Below are 14,256 nucleotides of genomic sequence, written 5' to 3'. Positions count from 1 at the left end.
AACGTCATTCTTTTTGCTTTGTAGTCCTCAACGTCTATTCTAAATCGAGAAAGGGTTGACAAACCGATTCCAGATTTTTTTTTTGTCATCCCGAGGATAGCTTTTACAACTGTATTTGAAACTACTCAATCGTAAAAATTCCAATGAAATGTTTTCCAGATTTAATTTTTCTCGCTTTTTTGAGAATATTTTGCACCTAATGATCTGCCTAATGTTCTAAAGTACTGCACCATTCAGTTGTATGCTGATGATGTACAGTTGTACATAAGCCGGTTGGGTCTTGGTACCAGCGAAATTGTTGAAATTGTTGAATTGGTTAACGAGGATCTTGCAAGGATTACACAATGGTCTCACCGAAATGGACTGCTTGTCAATAAAAGCAAAAGTAAAGCCCTATTAATAAAAACCAGAACACGGAATGTTGCTCACCATAATACACTGCCTGACGTTATAATGGACGGAGAAGTAATTCACTGGACAGATAATGCAAACAACCTGGGCTACGTCTTTCGCAACGATCTAAAATGGGATGGACTTATACGACAACAATGCGGGAAAATTTATTCCGGTTTACGAACGCTATATAGTTGTGCTACCTCTGCTCCAGTTCGTACCCGACTGAAGCTGTTTAAAAGTTTGATTCTTCCTCATTTTCTATTCGGAGATGTGGTTCACATCGATCCAGGTGCCGGTGAACTGCGTAAACTAAGTGTTGCCCTGAACTGTTGCGTGAGATTTGTTTATGGGCTGAATCGCTACTCCCGTGTAAGTCATTTGCACTCAAATCTTATTGGATGCCCACTTCAAAAATTATATGCGTATCGTTCCTGTGTTTTTATGAAAAAGCTCATGACAACTTGTATACCGTCATCACTTCACAGAAAATTGATTCCATCACGCGGTCGACGTCTTCAAAACTTAGTTGTACCATCAAATAGTTCTTCAATCTATAGAAATTCCTTGTTCGTTAGAGGAGTCGTTAGCTGGAATATGTTGCCAGCCAGAGTAAAAAGTTCTGCATCGGAGGTAATGTTCAAGAGAGACTGTTTGAATTTCTGGAACCACGCTTAGAGAGATTAGGTTAGGTTAGGTAAATCAATTACTTAACACAAAAATGATTGAGAGACGAATGTTAAACCGGAAGTAGTCAAATTAAAAAGGTCAACCTTTACACTACTGGACAAATAAATAATAATAATAATAATAATAATAATAGGTTGATAGACTCTACCTTGTTAAAAAAATTGAAACTCTGTGATTTTCAGACCAAACCTTTACCCAGTGGCCAGTACATATAAGAAAAATTTCTGCAAGAACATTCAGTCGGAAATTCAAACAAACGTTAGATGCTTTATAGAGCCTTAACTTGGAATTTAAATAGATGAAAATTATGTTTTAATTTCTCTCAATTGTGTCTCAGTTTCGTGAGAATGTTGCTCTGTTTTCATTATCATTTTCGTTGTATCTTTAACCGTAGTCATTTTGAATTACGATGGGAAAATTTGTATGATCAGTATCGAATCGATTGAAAAAGAGTGAAAAAGTTTAAGAAACAGAGTTTTAGAGGATGAAAAAATTTAGAAAATGAAAAAATCAACCGTCGAAATAATCAACAACAAAAATTCAAATACAAATATACCTAAAAACAAGTCTGTGCAACAAGCAGGAATGTAAAGATGTTTTCATGTACACAAAAAAAAAAAGATTTGCAAAAACTCACAAGAAATAAATCTAAATTTTTAATCATCGGTGATTTTAATGCGAAACATCGATCTTGGAATAATGCTCAAAGCAATTCCAATGGAAAAATATTGTTTAATGATTGCTCGGCTGGATTTTATTCAGTTTTATTTCCAAATGATCCTACATGTTATTCTTCTATTAGGAATCCATCTACAATTGATTTGGTACTAACAAATCAAAGCTATTCATGCAGTGATTTATTAACTCATGCTGACTCTGATTCTGATCATCTTCCCATAACATTTTCTATTTCCCATGAAACTATTTTAAATCCCACTAGATCTGTGTTAAATTATCACAAGACTAATTGGGATAGATATCGTTCTACGATCGAGGAAAATTTGAATGATGATATTATTTTACAAAATAGTGCTGACATTGACAGAGCATTAGAAAATTTTAGCAGCTTAATACTCAATGCCCGGAATTTATCAGTTCCTAAGGCAAGAGTGAAATTTAATGCAACAACTATTGACAGTGAACTTCAACTTCTTATACGTTTGAAAAACATACGGAGACGTCAATACCAAAGATCTCGTGATCCTGCTTTGAAAATTATTTTTCAAGAATTACAAAAGGAAATTAAACATAGATTCACTCTCTTGCGAAATGAGAATTTCATGAGAGAAGTTGAACAACTAAAACCTTATTCAAAACCTTTCTGGAAGCTTTCTAAGGTTCTTAAGAAACCCTCGAAGCCCATTCCAGTCCTTAAAGATGGTGATTGCATTTTTCTAACGAATGAACAAAAATCACAAAAACTTGCTCAGCAGTTTGAGAGTGTTCATAACTCCAATTTGAACGTAGTAAGTCCTTTTGAAAATGAAGTAAACCAAAAGTATGTTCAGATCACCACCCAAGAATTTCTTTCCGAAGAGGTATTGGAGACAAACTTGAATGAGGTGCGAACTATTCTCAAAAAATTCAAAAACATGAAAGCACCAGGAGATGATGAGATTTTCTATATCCTCATCAAAAGACTCCCGAAAACTCTTTAAATTTCTTGGTAAAAATTTTTAACAGATGCTTTGCCCTAGCACATTTTCCTACGAAATGGAAAAATGCCAAAGTCACTCCAATTTTAAAACCCGAAAAGAATCCAGCTGAGGCATCAAGTTATCGACCAATTAGTTTGCTTTCCTCTATTAGCAAACTTTTTTAAAGAATAATTCTTAATAGAATGATAACACATATTAATGAGAACTCAATTTTTGCAAATGAGCAGTTTGGTTTTCGCCATGGGCATTCCACTACTCATCAGTTACTTAGAGTAGCAAATATGATTCGAACTAATAAATCTGAAGGCTATTCGACTGGAGCTGCTCTTCTAGATATAGAAAAGGCATTCGACAGCGTTTGGCATAAAGGTTTAATAGCAAAAATGTCAAATTTCAGTTTTCCGCTTTACCTTACAAAAATGATTCAAAGTTATTTAACTGACCGCACTCTTCAGGTTAACTATCTAAATGGTAAATCTAATAGTTTGCCTGTTAGAGCTGGTGTGCCTCAGGGGAGTATCTTGGGCCCAATCTTATATAACATTTTTACTTCTGATCTTCCTGATTTACCACCAGGTTGTGAGAAATCTCTGTTTTGTGACGATACAAGCATTTCCGCAAAAGGAAAAAGCCTTCGTGTTATATGCAGTCGGCTACAAAGAAGTTTAGATATATTTTCTTCATACTTGCAGAAATGGAAGATTTCCCCTAATGCTTCTAAAACACAGTTAATTATTTTTCCTCATAAGCCAAGAGTTTAATTTCTCAAACCCACCCATAACCACGTTATTAAGATGAACGGTGTGGTCTTAAATTGGTCTGATCAAGTTGAATACTTAGGGCTAATTTATGATAAGAATCTTACTTTCAAGGAGCACATTGAAAATATCCAGTCAAAGTGCAATAAGTACATCAAATGTTTATATCCTCTTATCAACAGGAATTCTAGACTTTGTCTCAAGAATAAACTGTTAATTTACAAACAAACTTTTAGGCCAGCAATGTTATATGCAGTTCCCATCTGGACAAGTTGTTGTGCAACCAGGAAGAAGACACTTCAAAGGATTCAGAATAAACTTTTGAAAATGATTTTGAAGCGTCCTCCCTGGTTTAGCACGAACGAGCTACATAGGCTCACTAATGTTGAAACATTAGAAAATATGTCAAGCCAAATTATCAACAAATTCCGACAAAAATCGTTGCAATCCTCAATTGCAACGATTAGCTCACTTTATAGTCAGTAAGATAGTTTTAGGTTTATTTTAAGTTTCGTTTTATTCCCTTTATTCCTTTTTTTTTCTTGACAAGTAGGCTTAATAATTTTCCTACAATTACATTATCTTAACTGCGAAAGCTAATAACATTCAATAATACTAGAAAGCGTACAAATATATATAATAGTGTTGAAATGTCACCATTTGAGGCAGAACACACAATACTAATTCTGAATAGATATTTCAGTACATAAATAAATCATTACAAACTCCCCCCCCCCCCTATAAAAAAAACACAAAAAAAAACAGATTGTACGTAAAAAAGGTATCAATAGACTGACAATCATACGAAGACACTAAAATAGAAAAGGAAAACAAAGTTAGGTAAAAAAGAAGAATAAAGAAGAATCCAAAAAATGGCTGAAAAAAAAAGAAAATCACAGAAATTGCAAGGCTAGCCGAAGGTTAAAAAACGTCAAACGGCAAAAAAACACTCAGGTAGAACTTTAAAAAAAAAACAAAAGATATATTAACTCTATCCGGACGCAGTCAGAAATCTAAAAAGATACACAAGCGTTTGAATCTCTCCTTCTCTTCTATACCTATAAAAATGCAGTCCGGTCTGTCTGTCTGTCTGATCCAAAGCTCGGAAAACACCGAACCGATCGACGTGAAAATTTGTATGTGGGGGTTTTAGGGGCCGAGAAAGGTTCCTATGATAGTTTGAGACCCCTCCCCCTTCTGAAAGGCAGGGGTCCCATACAAATGAAACACAAATTTCTGCACATCTCAAAAACTAACCAAGCAAATGGGACCAAATTTGGCATGTGAATGTTTATAGAGGTAACAAATATGTCCATAATTCGACACCCCTCCCTCTTCTGGAAGGGAGGTGTTCCATACAAATGAAACACAAATTTCTGCTTATCTCGAGAACTATCCAACTTAATGGAATCAAATTTGGCAAGTGAATGTTTTTAGGTACAGTCATACCTCGATATAAGGCAACCTCGATATAACGTAACTTTTGCCTCGATATAACGTAACTTTTTTCAAATTCCCAAAATTAAAGTACTACAATTATGATTGAGGTGTGTAATGTTCCGAATAAATGTTTTAAGGAAGTTTTGAAACCAATGGGGTAAAATTTAAATTTATTTTTTCAATGTTTTATGACTGGTTATGTTGGTCTACGAAAATTGTCTCAAAGGGACATAAGACAGGTTTATTTATACTTTTAGGTGAAGGGAAATAAGTTTTTGTGCACTTTTGAGTAACCATAAACAATTTTACATCAATAGAAAATATTTTTTTTCGTGCTTCGATATAACGTAACGAAAATAAAAATAAAGTTGCCTTATATCGAGGTATGACTGTATAACAAACATGTGCATAATGTTTCGACACCCTTCTTTCTTCTGGGATGTCTCCAAAATATCATTTCCAAAATATCATTTCTAAATCCAAGATGGCGACTTCCGGTTTCTGAAAAACAGCGGCAAATGATCAAATACCACCCAATATGGGTATTTCCGGGATTGTTATGATGCACTGAAGCCACGAATCGACCTCAGACAACATTTTGAATTGTAAGATGGCGACTTCCGGTGTCTGGAAAACAGCCAAAAATGACAAAATACCACCCAATATGAGTGTTTCTTCAACCAGAATGACGCTCAGGGGCCAGGAATTGTCTCCAAATGCCATTTTGAAATCCAAGATGGCGACTTACGGTTTCTGAAAAATAGTCTGAACTGACCAAATACCACCCAATATGAGTATCACCGGATCCAGAATGATGCAAGGAGCTAAAAATTGACCTCAGACACCAGTTTGAATTGTAAAATGGCAACTTCTGGGAAATAACCGAATACTACTACATATGAATATTTCCGTAATCGAAATGATGTATAGAAGCCAAGCATTGCCCCTGGACACCATTTTGAATTCGACGATGACAACTTTCAGTTTCTGGAAAACAACGAAAATAATTGAAATGCACCCAATAAATTTCCGGAATAGAGGTGATGTACAAAAGCCAAAAGTCGAGGATGTTGTCATTTCGATGAAACCAACAATTTCAAACGATATAAACAATCGCAAGGAATCAAAGAATTTAAAATGTTTAAAATTATTAGAATAAACACTAAAATAGGCGGGACGAAGTTTGCCGGGTCAGCTAGTGACAAATAAAAATATTTGAACATGGATTATTAGTAAATTATGAGCATTTATGAAGACGCAGAATATCACAAGCCAAACACCGTGCTGAAAATATGAAAAACGCGTAACGATAACAAACCTGCAAACAGGGCAATGAAAATCCATTCCTGAAAAGACGTCTTACACAAATTACGTAACGCATGAAAGGGGGGAGGAGGCTTGAGTCTGCGTTACTAATGCGTTGCTCAATTTCAACTTGTACCTGCAGTACGTTCAATTTCCACGAACGGCTCAAAGCAGAGCGAATATGGAACGAGCTGCGTGCAACGTTGCTTTCCGCAAAAGGACCACCGCTTCGGCGTTCAAGTCCGCCGTGCAATCTTCTGTCGGCAATCACGTACCATTTTTCGTTTGCGTTCATGATCGACCGAAAAAACAGTCGGTCAGTTTAAAGCATTCTTACGTTTGAGGCTCATGTGCTGGTGGTATGTTGTTGCACCTACAGTGCCGATTTTTACTAACCGGGACCTCATTCGTAATGAATTAACCAACGCTTGCTTCAATCATCTGCGTCGAATATCGCTTAGCAGTAGAGTTTGTGAGCGATATTCAATATAGTCATTATTCAAGCCACGTGGTAATGGCTTTATGAGTTAGATAGTATTTCTCACAACATCGGCGGGGAAGAAGATAGGGTAGAACAGGGCTAGTTGGTTTCGGGGTTAGTTGGTCAATGAGGATATCTTCAAACCAACGCATCGAAAAAATTGTGTTTTTTTTTTCACATATCATTCATATAAAAAAATTGTGTTATATGGGTGATATAATCAAATAAGCAAAGAAACTAAATGACAAAATAAAGTGCAGTTGTGCAAATTGTGTCGGTATTTAGATAAAGAATAAAAAACACCCGTTTTCAAATAACAATTCGCTCATTAACACATTTTGAGCAGGTTTGAGCAGGAACTCAATTAAAAAACGAAGGACAACGATAAAAATTTCTCAAAAACCACGTTTTGCTCAGAAAATTACTCTCTTGCAGCTGATCTATGACAATCAGAAAATCATAAAACTGTAGAATTGCGGAATCGGGTTCGAGTTTTCAATTTAATACGTGTTTTCTTTGACTAAGTGTCCCTCCAAACCATCACAGTAATTTCAACGTATACACTAAAGTCGCTTTTTACGCGGGGGATACGTGCCGCATAAAAGGAAACCGCGTACGTAAAAACGTAAATTCCGGATTCCGAGATTAAAAAATACGGAGTCCGCGTAAGAAAAAAATACCGCGTAACTCCGGAATTTGCGTAAAAAACCGCGTTAATTCCGGGATCCACGTTAAAAAACCGCGTAAATTCCGCAATCCGCGAAAAAACGCGTAAATTCCGGAATCCGCGTAAAAATGACCACATAAAAAAAACCTGCGTAAAAAACTGTAAAAAAGGCGACCACAACACTTTTTTCATCCAATTATGAGTAGCTTTTGCGAACGTCTAAGCGACAAACTGAAAACGATTTGACTTTCGCCTAAACGCTACAGACTACCGTTAATGCATTGGTGGAGTAAAATTAAATTGTCCTTTCGAAATAAAAATTGTCACTTTACCCCACTCGCTAATTGGCCAATCTGTCTACCGCTCAAAACAGATAAAATACACCGAAGCCTTTTTACGCGTATTACTGAATTTACGCAGATTTCAGAACATACGCGGTTTTTTACGCAAATTCCAGAATTTTCGCGTTTAACGCGAATTTCGGAATTTACACGTTTTTTTTTCTACTTCAATTTACGATTTCAGAGTTTTCACGGTTTTTTTTTACCCGAACTTCGGTATTAACCCCTTTTTCTACGCGAATTTCAAAATTTTAAGAATTTTTCACACGGATTTATGAATTTACGTGTTTTTTTACGCGGATTTCAGAATTCACGCGGTTTTTTACTAGGATTTCGGAATTTACGCGGTTTTGAGAAATTTCTCGTTTTACGCGAATTTTGGAAATTTCCCGTTTATTTACTCAGACTTCGGAATTCACGCGAAGTTTTAGGCAGATCTTAGAATTAACGCCGTTTTTTTACCCGGATTTTGGAACTTACGCGTTACGTTACGTGTCTCCTTTTAAAAAAAACTATAGTGTATCCACAAAATTGCGAGCTGTTTAATGTAGTTCATATACTTTTTGAGATGTATTGATATTGAATATAAATGATATAGCAACTGTTTTCGGGATATAAATTGCTTCGAAAAAAGTGTTTGTATTAAGTTTTGAAACCAATGCGAAAGTTGTCGGGATGCGGTATATTTTTCCAAATCTGTATCACATTTCCAGTTCACTTATTTTTCGCTCTCTTTACTTCACATACTGTCTGGGTAAAATACATTAAATTTGGAGAACTGAGTAAAGTTTGATAAAAGCTCAAAAAATATAATTTTAACAATGATCATATCATGCCATAATGTAATGCTGATGATTTAGCAGGAAATTACAAAAAAAAACAGCACTACTTGTTGAACTTTTGCGACAAACGGAATTATACTCAGTCTAACGATGACCAAATGAGAGCAAAATTAGTAAACTTCATCTTGTGAGTTAAAATTAAGAGATTTTAACCTGAAATATCGTTATTTTCCAAACTAGCTGTTATTGATATTTTTCAGTTCAGTTCATCGTCAGTAACATATCGAATCATAGCACATTTCCAATAGAATGTATGGATTTCAAGGGTGATCAATTCCACCCCGATCATTCTCATAGTACCATATTCTATTCTCGAATTTATTTCATAAAGTAAAGCATAGAAATTTCACCGACAGGGGTCTTGACCATATACCAGTACTTGTTTTAAATATATGGGTCATTCCATACGAAGTGTACATGCCACTTGGACACGACCATCACAGATTTTGTTCAAAGTTGGGGGACTTATTCATTTACTGTCTCTTTGGAAAAATCCCAATTTTGGTGTCGATTGGAATACCCCCCGCTCTGTAAGACCCCCCTCTTTATTGCAAAGTCACGCAATTTTTGTTAAAAATCTCTTTTTTCTATTTCTTACAATTCATAGATGTAAGATGTCCGAAAAATACTGATAGATGATTTTTGAAGAAAATAAACCAAGGAATCCAGAAAAAATATTACTTTTGACCGAAAGTGTTGCCAGATAAATTGTTTTTAAGGTTGAAAACTAAATTTACATTTTTCAATAAATGCAGCCATTTTTATTTTAAGTTTGATAACTTCATCGTGTTCCTTGGAAAATTTCACGTAAGAAACAACTATCATCTCGAGGTAATATGAGCCAATCTCGAGATATAACATTTTTACGAAAATAGTTGTAAATTTCGTATTTAGTTTTTTTACAATTTATAGACGTAAGACACCCGAAAGATAGTGATAGATGCATTTTGAAGAAAATAAACCAAGGAATTCGAAAAAAAATATTGTTATTGACCGCAAGTGTTGCCAGATAGATTATTTTTGTATTTGAACACTAAATTTGCATTTTTCGGCAAATGCAGCTAATTTTATTTTAAATTTGATGGTTTCACCGTATTTCGCGAAAATTTTACGTAAGAAACACTCATCACCCCATGGTTATGTGAATCTCGAGATATAACAATTTTACGAAAAATTAATTACGAAACTTAAAACTATTTTCGTAAAAATTCTATATCTTGAGATTGGTTCATATTACCACAGAGTGATAAGTGTTTCTTACGTAAAATTCTCCGAGAAATACGATGAAACCATCGAATTTAAAATAAAATTAGCTAAATTAGCCGAAAAATGCAAATTTAGTGTTAAAACACAAAAATAATCTATCTGGCAACACTTGAGGTCAAAAACAATATTTTTTTCTGGATTCCTTGGTTTATTATCTTCATAATTCACTTATTACTGTTTTTCGGGTGTCTTACGTCTACAAATTGTAAAAAAATTAATTACGAAATTTACAATTATTTTCGTAAAACTGTTATATCTCGAGATTGGCTCATATTACCTCAGGATGATAGTTGTTTCTTACGTGAAATTTTCCAAAGAACACAATGAAATTATCAAATTCGAAATAAAAATGGCTGCATTTGCTGAAAAATGTAAATTTAGTTTTCAAATACAAAAACAATTTATCTAGCAGCACTTCCGGTCAAAAGTAATATTTTTTTTCTGGATTCCTTGGTTTATTTGCTTCGAAAATCATCTTTCAGTGTTTTTCGAACATCTTGCGTCTATGAATTGTAAGAAAAGGAAAAAAAGATCTCACAGTCCCACAGAGCGGGGGGTATTCCAATCAATCCAAATTTGGGATTTTTTTAAAATGACAGTAGATGAATATTTCTCTCAACTTTGAACAAAATCTGTGATGGTCGTGTCCAAATTTGTGCTTTTTCGTGGACACTTCATATGGAATGACCCATATGCTATTTCGGAAAAAAATCACATGAAGCGAGTTAATTGTAAAATATTATAAAAATTGATCAATTTTACCCCGTTCCAAGGTTATTAAAATGGCATAAACAAAATAAATGACAAAAACGTTACAAATGATGAAAGTTATCAAAACGCCCAGCAAACGTCACGAGGAAGGGTCAAAAACGACTAATTTAAAAATATTCTATAAAGTATTCGAAAATTGTGGAGTTTATTTTTTTATTTTCAACGTTAAAAATGATACAGAAAAGCCAAAAAATAAAATTGTCAAAATTTTTTAATGTCAAAAATAACATCAGAACTGAAAAAAAATGAAAAATTTTTAAGTGAGAATGTTGACTATTAGTTATAAAGTTAAGTTATAAGCCAGAATATATTGAATTCAACCCAAAATAACTGAAAACAGCCAACAGAAGTCTTATAAAGGTGATGTATATTAAATCCTAGAATCAATCCAAAAGGCAAAAAAAAACAGAAATAAAACAAGTTTACGTTCAAATCTGGAAAAATCATTTTGTATGTCAGTGAAGTTTTCAATATTATAATTTAAAATTAAATTGAAAGATAAGGGAATTGTAAAAAATTACTCAAGAGGTGCAAATGTTTTCGAACAAATTTATTTCGAAGCAAACAGAAAGATACCGAAAATATTTGTAGAAAACAGCAAGTCAAGATGTAGCAAATCATAATACGTAAAACTAATTGGCAAATTTAATTGTAAATTGAGTATCAAAACAAACTAAAAATAGCTAGAAAGAGTGTTTCAAACTCGATGGAGATTTTGAATAGAAGAAAATATTCTCAATTTTAACTAAAATTTGGCCAAATAATCCGAAATGTTTGAAGAAGTCATTAAGAATGATATCACATACTTTTGTTAAGGATCCCGAACATGGCAACCGACTCCTGAAAAAAGCTTCTATAGAACCGGAAGGGCCTTGACAGAATATTCCCTCATGTGGGGCTGAAACTATTGACGAATTATACTATTAATGCGGAAAAAAATCTTTTGAGTAGCAAATATTCTGAAAGTCAGAAAGGCTTCCAGAAGTAGAATGTGAAGAACAAAAATGAAAAAAAACTAGGTTGTTGAACTAAAACTGTGTTTCGTGAAACACACTCAAAAAACTTTTACAACGAAATGTTAAAGCAGGATTTAATAAGATTTAATACATTATTGATAAAACATACACTCAAAATAATTTTCACGTCATAATTACCGGAAAAGTTATGTGAATATTTTCCACTGTCATTTTCACGTAGATTCTACGTAATTGTCATTTGAGCTCATCATGATCTGGTGAAATGATTTATCCTATGAATCTTATACAGCAGACATATGCAATTTATGTGACTTTCACGTAGAATTCAACTACCGGTAAAATGGAAAGCATTCGATTATCTGCTAGCTACTACGTTTGATACAACGTAAAATTTCCAAATTTTGTTTCCCCAATTCTTAAAAGACGGCAAATAGTTTTTATAAATCATAGAAATATGTTGCTTGATAAATCGCACGGCCATGCAAAATCGCCGATTCGTAAATGAATCAAACGACATAAAAATGAACAAATATTACGACATTTGCCGGCGATAACTATTGTAAGCTGCAACTGTTTATGTATAGGAAACTCCTCGACCTTCGAACTAAATCTGTGTGAAACCTGTAAAGCTCACTTATTGGCAGGCCGTCGAGAAATTCTATTTTATTGTCAGAGACTGAGTTAGACAACAGCTTCGCCATTTTGATTTCTGTGTATTGCCAAGTTCACGTAGATACTACGTGATAAAACATAGTATGCATGTGATTTTCACGTAGATGTTATGTTTTTCACATAAATCATGCAAAATGACAGAAAATGAATAAGTACAGGAAATTTCACGCAACAATAAGGGGAAAATATTTTGAGTGTAGGTACCAAAGTACAAGGTCAGCATTTGCCAACAGAAAACACCAGCAAAAGTTAAACTCGTCCTAGGTAATCACATTTTTCGTGCCTATGAAGCCAAAACCTAAAGTAGTAGAATAATAAGTGTCACTGGTTAGACTGGTTAGACAGTTGTGTTAAAGTTATCTCGAGACCCAGTACAGACGCGTCGTCGTCGTCGTCGTCGTTGTCATCGTTGTCGTCGCAGACAAAAACCGATAAAGTCTAATCTCGAATATGATTTTCCCAGTGGCAGCGAGAAAAGTGTTTTGTGTTCATGTGAGTGTGTCCGTGTGTAAATAGCGAAAATTAGTTTTCTCCGCCTGATTTTGCTTTGTCAGAATGAGCTTTTCTTTTAACAAACGATGTCGACGTTTGACCAGAGCGGGGGTTCAGCACGACGCTGCTGCCAGTTGATTTAATAGAATTATTATGAGTTCAGCATCCCACGGCTCAGTCTCCCCAGAGTGGGGACCATGTCTTCTACCAGCAGAGTTTTGCTATTTTTCTTTTTCATTTTTCTGGTGGTGATTGTGACCTTTTTTCGCTTATGTGTCCTTTTCGTGGAAAGCTTTTGTTTTTTTCTTTTTCTCATTCTCGTTTATGCTAGAATTCATTAAAAGTAACTCGATTGTTGTCGGCAGCATTATAATTGGGTTTCAAAGTTGGACAATTTATGCTCTGCTCCTTGGCCCTTAACGGCAGGCAGGTCAAAAGCATCGGCGTTCAAAACCGACAAAAAAAATCACAAGAAGGTTGTATGCAAAGCCACGACCGCAAGGTTGAAGTAGAATATTTTTACAAGAAAGATAACCCGGCTGCTTGCGTGTCAGTCATTTTTTATAGTAAATAAACGTTGACCGTTCATTGGCAGTATTGTAATTTCTTTTTGTCTGATATTTTGAATGAAGTTCATTGAATATTTTTAAAATTTTGTGCAAATGAGAAGTTGAAGTGCTGCCGCATTGTAATATGCACATTTAATACGACATCTTTAAACGGGAACGGAACAAAGGCTACGGTTATGCAGAACGCGAATGCCGGCGCGATGCGATTCGCCTTAGCGTGGTGAAATGTACAGCTCTTTTTAGGTGAAGTAGAGCTATACATTTCAACAGATTTCGTCTTGCCGAATCGCATCGCGCCGTTATTTGCGTTCTGCATGATCGTAGCCAAACACTAAGCGACGCAAACACGTAATAATAATCAGAGTATGCATGTAGATGAAGATAATTAACTTTGGATTATAGCGCAAAACGAGAAAATATTAACTCTTCAAATAATCATTTGTGTTCTTCAAATTTCAGTTGTTCAATTTAATATCCGAAGAAATGTTTGTTTATTATCTGATGTAGCTCTTATATAGGCCAAATGATGCATTCCCAATTTACTAGGTCCATAACTCTGCCGACCGTGCTTGGTAAAGCAATCGTATAACGACCAATCAGAGGTCGAATTTTGTGTTTTGACAAGGCTTAAGAGTTTTCAATAGTACAATAGTTCGAATGATAAAATTGCAATTTCATGCATTTGGTAGGAATCTTAGAAGATTTTCTAATCAAATGCTGCAAAAACGAAGGTAATCCATCGAAAACTAACCGATTTATTAGCATTTGAAATTTTTCTCACTTTTTTCAGTCATAGATTTTCATTTCACATCCCTATGTAGCCGAACTTCCAGAGAGAAGTACAGTCCGGTTTTTTTACGCGGGGGATACGTACCTCGTAAAAAAACCGCGTTAATTCGAAAATCCGCGTAAAAAAACGCGCTAATTCAAAAAT

General features: G+C 34.7%; 1 protein-coding gene across 9 annotated transcripts in view; it reads left to right on the top strand.

Moving 5' to 3' along the window:
- LOC129725208 (diacylglycerol lipase-alpha) overlaps positions 1 to 14,256 on the top strand; it is a 152,533-nt gene that overhangs the window by 114,436 nt on the left and 23,841 nt on the right. The gene's annotated exons all lie outside the window — the stretch shown is intronic.

This window comes from Wyeomyia smithii, chromosome 1 (assembly GCF_029784165.1).
Source record: "Wyeomyia smithii strain HCP4-BCI-WySm-NY-G18 chromosome 1, ASM2978416v1, whole genome shotgun sequence".
In the NCBI taxonomy this organism is placed as follows: domain Eukaryota; kingdom Metazoa; phylum Arthropoda; class Insecta; order Diptera; family Culicidae; genus Wyeomyia; species Wyeomyia smithii.
This window is presented reverse-complemented; position numbering and strand designations above follow the sequence as displayed.